Source organism: Gasterosteus aculeatus, chromosome 21 (genome assembly GCF_964276395.1).
Source record: "Gasterosteus aculeatus chromosome 21, fGasAcu3.hap1.1, whole genome shotgun sequence".
NCBI lineage: Eukaryota > Metazoa > Chordata > Actinopteri > Perciformes > Gasterosteidae > Gasterosteus > Gasterosteus aculeatus.
The window spans coordinates 3,659,407-3,669,712 of NC_135708.1; positions in this window are offsets into that span (position 1 = coordinate 3,659,407).

Consider the following 10,306-nt stretch of genomic DNA (forward strand, 5'->3'; position numbering starts at 1 on the left):
CCCTGCTATGGACCCAGCGGTGCTGGCGGTCCGACCGGCAAACAATACAGCCGTCGAAGTGGGGGGGGGGGCGCTGACGGTACGCCAAAGTCGGCCCACTCCTCGCCGTTGGCGGCGGGCGGCACCGGACGCTGGACTTTCAGACCCCTAATTCAATTCAATTCATTTTATTTTGTATACCCCAAAATTGCAAATTACAAATTAGCCTCAGAGGGCTTTACTGTCTGTACACATACAACATCCTCTGTCCCGAAACCCACCATCGGCATAGGAAACACTCCCCAAAAAAGGAAAAAACCCGTCCAAGAGGGAAAAGGGAAGAAACCTTAGGGAGAACGTCAGAGGAGGATCCGTCTCCTGATGGACAGACTACAATGGATGCCATGTGTACAGAATGAACAATGTATAATACATGAGACTATATGACAGAAATGATTCAAGTAATTGTGAGTAGTAAGCCAGGCGCACAGCAGGACCACTGCTGGGACCACCACCATCACATAGAACCACCATCACATAGAACCACCATCCACAGAAGCCTGTGGGGAGGGAGAGCACAGAGACTTAAGGAGAGGGTAATGTTGGTTTACGAGTACAGTAATATGATTAATATGTAAAATAAGAAGCTGAATTAGTCATGTGCATTAATAAAACGTGAATTATGGTAGAACGAGAGCGTGAGAGAGGAGCACGGTGTGTCCTAAGAAGTCCCCCGGCAGTCTAAGCCTATAGCAGCTTAACTAAGGGCTGGTCCGGACTAACCTCAGCCAGCCCTAACTATAGGCACAATCAAAGAGGAACGTTTTAAGTTTTACTTTAAAAGAACTGACCGAATCTGCCCCCCGGACTGAAAGTGGAACCTGGGTCCACAAAAGAGGAGCTTGATAACTGAAGGCTCTGGCCCCCAGCCTACTTTTTAAAACCATAGGAACAACAAGTAACCATCATCTATGGAGCGCAGCTGCCTTATAGAGCAGCAAGGTGTTACAAGCTCTTTTAGATACGACGGTGCCTCACCAGCAAGTGCCTTGTAGGTGAGGAGAAGTACCTTAAAATCTATTCTTGATTTAACAGGGAGCCAGTGCAGAGAAGTTAATACAGGAGTGATATGATCCCTTTTCTTAGTTCTCGTTAATACACGTGCTGCAGCATTCTGAATCAACTGGAGAGGCTTAAGAGATTTATAAGAGCAGCCTGATAACAAAGAATTACAGTAGTCCAGGCTGGAAGTGACAAACGCATGAACTAATTTTTCACTTCACTTTGAGACAGGAAGTTCCTGATTTTTGATATGTTACGTAGATAAAAATAGGTAGTGCTTGAAGTGTTCTTTATATGCGAGTTGAAGGTCATATCCTGGTCGAAGAGAACTCCCAGATTCCTGACGGTGCTGCTGGGTACCAGAGCAATTCCATCCATAAAAACTGTATCACTTCGAAGGCTCTCTGGGCCTATCAGGATAACTTCCGTTTTTTCTGAGTTTAGCATCAGGAAGTTGCCGGTCATCCAAGTTTTGATGTCTCCAAGACATTCTTGAAGTCTTAACTAGCTGGTCCGTCTCTTCTGGCTTGATCGACAGATACAGTTGAGTATCGTCTGCATAACAATGGAAGTTTATGCGGTGTTTCCTGATAAGATCGCCCAAAGGAAGCATATAGAGGGTAAATAAAATCAGTCCAAGTACAGAACCTTGTGGGACTCCGTGACCAACATTGGTGGTCTTTGAGGCTTCACCGTTTACAAGCACAAACTGGGATCGGTCCGATAGGTAGGATTTAAACCAGCCGAGTGCAGTTCCTTTGATACCAATTAAATGTTCTAGTCTCTGCAACAGGATACAATGGTCTATGGTATCAAATGCGGCACTGAGGTCCAGCAAGACAAGAAAAGAGATGAGTCCTTGGTCCGATGCAAGTAGAAGATCATTCGTAATTTTCACCAGTGCTGTTTCTGTACTGTGATGCACTCGAAATCCTGACTGGAAATCCTCAACAAAGCATTGTTTTGTAGAAAGTCACATAATGGATTTGCGACGGATTTCTCAAGGATCTTAGAGAGGAAGGGAAGATTAGAGAGGTCTGTAGTTAGCCAACACCTCTGGAGCAAGAGTAGGTTTCTTAAGAAGAGGTTTAATTACAGCTACCTTGAAGGACTGTGGTACATGTCCTGTCAACAAAGACAGATTCATAATATCTAATAAGGATGTGCTATGGAAAAACTTCCTTAAGCAGCTTGGTCGGAATCGGATCCAAGAGACAAGTAGATGAAGAAGTCAGTTGATCAAGGTTGATGGAAGAGAAGGCCTCCAAACAGGCATCAGGGCCCACTGCTGCATCCAAGGTTCCTACATCGGAGGACAGGTCGGCACTGGTTGAAGGCAGGAGACCATCAATTTTCTCTTTGATAGTCAGAATCTTATCATTGAAGAAGTTCATGAAGTCGTTACTAGTGAGGTCCAAAGGGATACACGGCTCGACAGAGCTGTGACTCTCGGTCAGTCGGGCTACAGTGCTGAAGAGAAACCTGGAGTTGTTTTTATTTTTCTCTATTAATGATGAGTAATAAGATGCTCTTGCGTTACGGAGAGCCTTCTTATACGTTTTAAGGCTGTCTTGCCAAACTAGCCTAGATCCTTCTGATTTGGTGGAACGCCATAATCGTTCAAGTTTCCGCACAGTTTGCTTTAGGTTACGTGTTTGAGGGTTTTACTACGGAGCAGAATTCCTTCTTGTTGCTATTCTTCTTTCCAGAGGAGCAATAGCGTCCAGCGCCACTCTCAAAGAGCCTGTAGCAGAATCGACAAAATGATCGATCTGGGACGGATTGAGGTTCTCACAGGAGTCTTCTTGATCTATACAATGATAACTGCAATGTTCTATTCTCCACTGAACTGAAGAGCATTGCAGTTGTGTATATGAGCACATTTCACATGTGTGTGTGTGAGAGGGTATTGTGAGTAATGTCCCTCACAGCCCCTCATACGTTCCTCTCTGGTTTTAAACACTGGAGCAGCGGCTTTCCTGATGCTTATTCGATGTAGTGTGTCTGCTGTGCTGAAGGGGGACGATGGAGTCGCGTTGCAGCAAACCAAAGTCTGCAGACTGAGTTGTTTGAGTCAAGTCTGCGCTCCTGCATAAGGAACTGTAATATTTAATGAAAACAAAAGTCACCCAGAAACCTAAAAATAAAAAAAGAGCCGAGCCGACGTAGAGGAAGTTGTTGTGAGTCACATGGCGTTTTTGGAGCATTCGTTTTTCATTCTGTTGTCTTGTATTTCGGAATTTGTCCCATTTTGGTTATTCTTGACAAATATATGTGTGTTTGTTGTACTTTTTAATGCTGTCATATACAGTAGTCTAATGAGCTTGCGCACATACGGTGTGTTAAACGGTAGTTAATGTTATGCCTGTAAAGGGAAACACAGTGATCCATTAAACCAGCGCGGAAAACCAAGAAGCCTCTAATGGATTTATATGGATGGATTTAAAGTCCCATTTTAAATTCATCTCATAGCACTTGGTTATTTTATTAGCTGTACTTAGATGTGGTGTATAGATTTACTTACATAATTATTACATAATTTAATGGATAAGCTTTAAGTGAACATGGGGGCGTTTGTGAGCACAGAGTACAGAACAGGGTCGTCGTGGCGTAGGGGTTAGAGGGGGTGTGCTGGGAAGCACAAGGTTGGTGGTTCGATTCCAGGCTGCCCCATGTCGAAGTGTCCCTGAGCAAGACACCTAACCCCTAATTGCTCCCCAGGCAAAAATGTGAAAAGCCATGGGTTTAAAGTGTAATGTAAGTCGCTTTGGATAAAAAGCGTCTGCTAAATGACCTGTAATGTAATGTAATGTAACAAGTTCTGACAACAAATCCTGTTAAACTTTCTGATTTGTACTTTTCTTTATTTATAAATTATTACTTTCAAGGAGCAACCTGTGGATGTTTTGAAGTATTTTTGCAATGTGAAATTGCAGTTCTGTTTTAGAATAAAGGGTTGTGAATTAAATCTTTTTAATGCTGCTTTTTATCAGATTCATCGATTAATCAGAAATAATCGACCAATTAATCGATTATCAAAATAATCGTTAGCTGCAGCCCTAACTCACACCCAGTCATAGTATAGTTATATCTCATGTATAACCGTTAACTACACCTCACAGGGCTCCACAGTGGGACCAATTTCACCTGAATTTGTACGACTAAAATGTTTCCCAGGTCGCTCTGGTGCACCCGTCCTCACATCCGCTGCCTCTCCACGAACGAAGCCTTTGTTCTCCTTTGATGGAACTCACTCCTGGTTGGATCGTATGGTGGTCTAAACCAATCAGAGGCAGAGATGCGGCGGGTCTTTGCCTCTGATTGGCTGTGGTCCAGATACTCCTGCAGGCCTACGCTGCTCCGTGCTGTGTGATTGAAATTGTGACCTGAACACCAGCGAACCAGACGAGGAACAATGAAAAGAAATGGAGCCATGGATGTTATTAAAGAAAAGTAGGCCTGTTCCCCCCAACACTCTCCCCGGTCAATGCTGCCACAATCGCCCAGACATGGAGCCACCAGTCTCCCCAGTTCCCGGTAAAGTCCCACGCCCTGGCCCTTCGTCAGAGATGGCATCCGACTCAGAGACGGAGGTAGAGCCGACCGAGCCTGAGCTAGCGACGCAAAATGCAAAGGAAAGAACATATTCCTTTAGTAACCAGCGCGCTTTTCACCTCAGTTTGGGTGACGGATCAAGTATATGGATATTTGCAGCAGGGGCGAAGGCTTTAATCACCTCTTGCTCTTTTGACCATACATGTGTTTGCCTTCACTGTGCATGTGGACAGAGCCCGGCAGGGAACAGTGCATGTGTGAAAGGATCAAAAACGTTTGGAACTGAAACGCTGAAAAACACAACATTTCCAAAACGCACACTTCATGCCGCGATACGTGTGTGACAATAAAGAAAGACGCACCAGTGCAACCTGGTACTCAGTCCGTCTGGAGCCCTGCGTCACATCTCCCACATCCTGGAGCTTGTCGGGATCTCCGATCCCCCCGAGTCGGTTGATGAGAAGGATCGCAGCACGTTGATCAATTAAAGTCAAAAAGTTAACATTTATTTAGAAGAGAAAAAGATTACATGAGCAATTCTCCGCAGATATCTGGCTCTAACTATTGCTTGCAAGCAGGAGGTCCAACACACCAGCACGTATCTCAGCGCTCGGCGTAATAACGTCTCCGAGCAGTGAAAACGCTGAGTTTTTATACACATGTGAAGAACATTCTCCGTGCCAGTTACGAGAAGCTGCAAAGCAGGTTGAGATAAGAACCCAGGTGAAGCTGAGGGCAGCACACACACACAAGATCCTCCTCAGTGGCCGCTGCAAATCACAATTAATTGACATAAAGCAAAAACGTGGATCCGGAACTTTCGTACCGAATAAGATATGAACCAAGGCCATGAACAGGAGTCCTTTGCTTTGAAGCGTCTATGACAGCGGTTCCCAAACTCAAGAATGCCGCGGCCCAATTTGAAATCTGAAAATCTTTTGCGGCCCACCCAAACCTTTAATCACAACTCTGATCAAAACATAATGATTAATTGACCGTAAGAATTCAACCAAAATGAAACATCCGCGAGATATTTGCTCGCTTGCGAATCGTGAGCTTCGTTGCTCGCGAGGAGAAGTGAGGGGGCGGAGCCAGTCACATGGTCTCTACACCTGATTGGTTACAAACCCCGTCTTTGGATTGGCTGGAGTGATGCATTCACACAACTATAGAAGCCCATTTCCGCACTGAAGAAAGGGGATAAAAAGTCTAAATTATGAGATAAAACGTTGTGAAAACACAAACGGCACCTTTATGTAACCGTAGTGGAGCGTAGATGACAACCAGCTACAAGCATCATTTACCATCATTACCGGCACATTAAGACCAATGCATCCAGCTCGCAGACCGGCTGGTGATTTGCCGCCATAGCAGTCAAACGCTTGGCGTCTGGGCGGGTGGATGGGGGGTGGGGAGGTGGAGACGGTGCTTTCAGGGTCCGATCGATGCCGCGAGGTGCGTCCGCTCCCGCCGCCCCCCCTCGCCATCCACGCCTTAAATCTTCGGCTGCTTTTAGAATAATTCATTTCCCCGTTAAGATGGTTGAGCTGCTGTAGAGAAAAGGACGCCGTCTCTCGCTCTTTAATCTCATGAAGTGCTCGGCGAGAACGACAACTTTGTTTCTCCGACGCGCCCTGAAAGCAGCTCCATATCTCACGCGCTTGAGCGCCGCTCAGCATCTCGCCGTCGTAGACGAGCTTTGGCTTGTTTGGCAGAGCGCCTTGAGCGCCGTGTACAACCAGTATGGATCAACCCATTAACCAATTGATCCATATATATAAGGCGCTCCGGATTATAAGGCACTGTCGTTTTGTGAGTAAATTAAAGTCTTTTAACTGCCCCTTGGAGTGCGGACAATGCGGTATATTGACTTTAATACTACAAGAGGGCGCCGCGTTTGTTGACCAACGACAGGCGGACAAGAGCAGCCGTTTCCAGCGAGAGCCTTATTGTTTTATTAATCTATCCGTTCAAATTGTTTGTGCTTCATCAACTATTGTTTCACATAACTAATGTGCCACATCATAAATATTTAATATTAATTTCAAACTTTTCAAAATTGAAAATTATTTTTTTTATTTATTGACCTCTCGCGGCCCACCTGCAGTACCTTTGCGGCCCACCAGGGGGCCGCGGCCCACACTTTGGGAATCGCTGGTCTATGAGATCGAGTCGACCACCCTCCCTTCTCAGGACACAGCTGCAAACTATCGTTCTGTAACATGTTGTTCGTTGCACATCAGGGTCAAATACAGGACACTGGAGACACGGCTTTAACGCAAAACAATGTTATAATATATTTTACCAGTTCATGCATCTCACAAGCTCTAGTTCTCAATGTGGACAAACTGACTACAGACGAGTCGCTCAAACAACTGACTCGTTGCCTGAAAAGTCCCAAAGTCACATCACGTGGATTAAATATAACGTTATATTATTTCCCTCTGGCCTTGCTGCCTGTTGCTAAGGTGAAATGCATTCTGGGATATTTGGCGAGTCACATCCGGGTAGTATGACCGTTCTCGGCCAGATGCGGACTTCTTGTAAGACTCTGAGGACAGTAACTGCAGAACAACACGAGCTTTCACGTCAGACGCCACAAAAGTCTCCAGTGAAACCAGATAAGGTCGCTGGTCGCTTTGACAAGAAGACACCGACAGGGTTCATGACGTCACTGCACCAAACGACCAGGGAGCCTGCGCATGCGCACACCTCAAGTAGTCAACACGATGACCTAAGACTTAAATCATAACTTCCACTCTTTATGAGAAAGGGGCGGTTTCACGTCTCACACATAAAGCAGGAGGTGAAGCGGCTCGGGGACTTTCCTCACTGCAGAAACAGCAGATTAAATCCATAATTCCCGTGAGAAGCGGCAGAGGTAAGACGTGTGTGTGTGTCTTTGTGTCTTTGCTGGCTCGCTGTGTGTTTCACAGTAACTCTGCAGGCCTTGTCTCACTCAATGATTCATAATCCACCGATTCGCTGCTGTTCTTTGGCTCCAACGTCCGCGAGCTTCAAGCACCGACAAAATGTCCCACTCGGTCCAAAGGTTGTGGACAAACCTGCACGTCATATGTGACTCTTCCCCACCAGCTAAAGGTGTGTTTGGAGTATTTTAATGTGGATTCCAGCTTATTGTAGTCAGGACTCGGTCGAATAAAAAAAAGATAATGCGTTGATGTATTTTATCATGATATATACCCTAAATAATGGTTTCCGGTACTGGTTCTGGTCCGGTTTTACGTCCAAATGTCGATTCCACCTTCACGTGTTTTGGTTCTGTGAGATTAAACGTTCTTCTCTTTCCTCACATCTGTTTAAAAAGGTCGTGTTTATCAAAGTTGAAATGTGAATATGGTGGATAGAAAGTGTGGATTCATAGTTCTCACAGTGCCGACGTCTCCTGAAAGCAACACAGTTGAGGACACGCCCCTCACGTGATGCCACGCCCTCTAAGCAGATCAGGGCCAGAAGTCAGAGACAAAGCAGACGTCCTCTTTTACCCGGTAGTGATGGGAATTACGGCTCTTTTTAGAGAACCGACTCTTTCGGCTCCCAAATGGCTCTTCTGAATTTTTTGGTGCTTAAATTAATTTATCACCAACAATAATGTAAAATTATGCGCAATATGAATTACTAATGTAAAAAAAACACTCTCAAATGTTTTTTATATAAATACACTTTTATTTATACATTCTACAGAGTGATAAACGTTTGTTTTTGCACACATTTTTTTTAAACTATTTACAAATTAACTTAACTAACTTTTAATTATTTTAAACTGTTTAATACTTAACAAATTTAAAGTGAAACAACATACAGAAGCTTACAGATTCACACAACAAAATTAAATTAAAATGTGTAAAACAAAAAGAAAAAAAATCAGCATGCAGAGTTTTGTCCTTCAGGGAAGATTTACATTGAGACCAAGTGGCTCCGCTTTGAGGGGCTGATCCTGTTTCTTCTCTCTGAAATTATCTGCCCTGTTTTGGAGAAGATAGAGATTTTAGTCTTGCAGACTCTACATTCTGCATTAGATGGATCAATGTCATTGACATGTGTCCAGATTTTGCTGCGTTTCCTGTTGACACTCACTTTCGTAACTTTTTCATGTTGTCATTCTGCATGCTGAGTTTTAGTGGCCTATATAGTGATTTAACATAAATAACGTCCTGATGGGTCGCTGCCTCCTGCCAAAGGAAAGCGCTTAAAAGAAACACGACATTTATAGGATGAGAATTTAAAATGACGTCTCTTGACACGTTGTCTCAAGACAACAACACAAAGTGTCCCATGAGAGTTTTAGTGTTGAGGTGAATGAGCTCTGTGTGTTTGTCCTGATGAAGATAATAACGTGTGAGCTCTGCCAGCAGGTTGGTGTGAAGGTGTGAAGGTGTGGACTCTGCTATGAATCAGGCTGAGGACCCAGAGGACGGAGTCCCTCCCTCTGAAGCCCCTCTGTGTGGGGAACATGACAGCCAGACCAAAGCTCAGAGGTGAGAGGACCATCTCCAACTGTCCTCTACTCGTCCCCATGTCCCAACGTCTCTGACTCACTGACTCTGCTTCTATGTGTGTGACCAGGACCCATCAGAGACCAGGACCTGGACCTGGACCCAGCTGTGTGTCCATGAAGAGTAACCAGTCTATGGATCTTCCTATACACATCAAAGACGTTGGTCCCTCTGTTGATGCAAGGTGAGGGTCTCAGGCTGATGATGAGGTGTTTCTACCAGACTCTCTGGTGGAGGTTCTGGGTTTCTTGCTCCAGGGCCCTTCAGCAGTGTCCAGTGAGGGAGGGAGAGCTCCATGGAGGACTTGGTGAGACCTGTTGGGACTAAACCAAACTGACTGGTGAAGAAAACAGTGAGCTGAAAGACTGAGCTGTTGATTCTCAGTGGGACCAGCAGGACCAGTAGACCTAAACCACTACAGGGAGTCATGTGGTCCACATCCAGACCTCACGTCATGGACCTTTACCTTGTTTTGGTCTCTGTGAGGACGGACACCATGTGAGCTGATGCTTCATGATTAGATGATTACGTGATGATGTAATCTCAGTGTTTCTTTCAGTTCACATCAGCAGAGAGGAAAGTCTCCTGAACCCAGATGTTTGTCCATGAAGAGTGATGGGTCTATTGGTCGATATATTGACTTCAAAGATGGACGCCGTTCTTATGACCCAGAGTAAGTTCTTAAACAGATGAAGAACTGTTCTGATCCTCAGTTATGAATTACATAAATGTTTGTTCATTGTTTAACGTGTTGTTTCCATGACGATCCATCAGGACAGAACTCATTATCTTCATCTAACTCCAGGGTGTCAAACTCATCTTAGGTTTGGGTCAGATACTGTCCACTTTGATCTCAAGTGGGCCGGACCAGTAAAATCTTAGGCGATGGTCCGGTCGACGGGGGGCCGTCATTTCCAAGCGGGCGCTGCTGCCTGGAGGAACGCTGTGGTCTAAAAGGTCTAACACAGGGGAGCCCACACTTTATCAGCTCGCAAGCTACTTGTCATCAACGCTTCAATCCAAGTCATGGCGATCGTCCGAATAATAACAACGAGCAGCAGCGGTAACCAAGGGAACAACAGCGCTGCAGACCGGGAGCACAAAACGAATCCATGTAAAGAAACAAGCAACAATAAGTTACTGCAGACATTCTTGTTGGTTACCTCACTCCATGACTAGACTGTTGTAAAAGA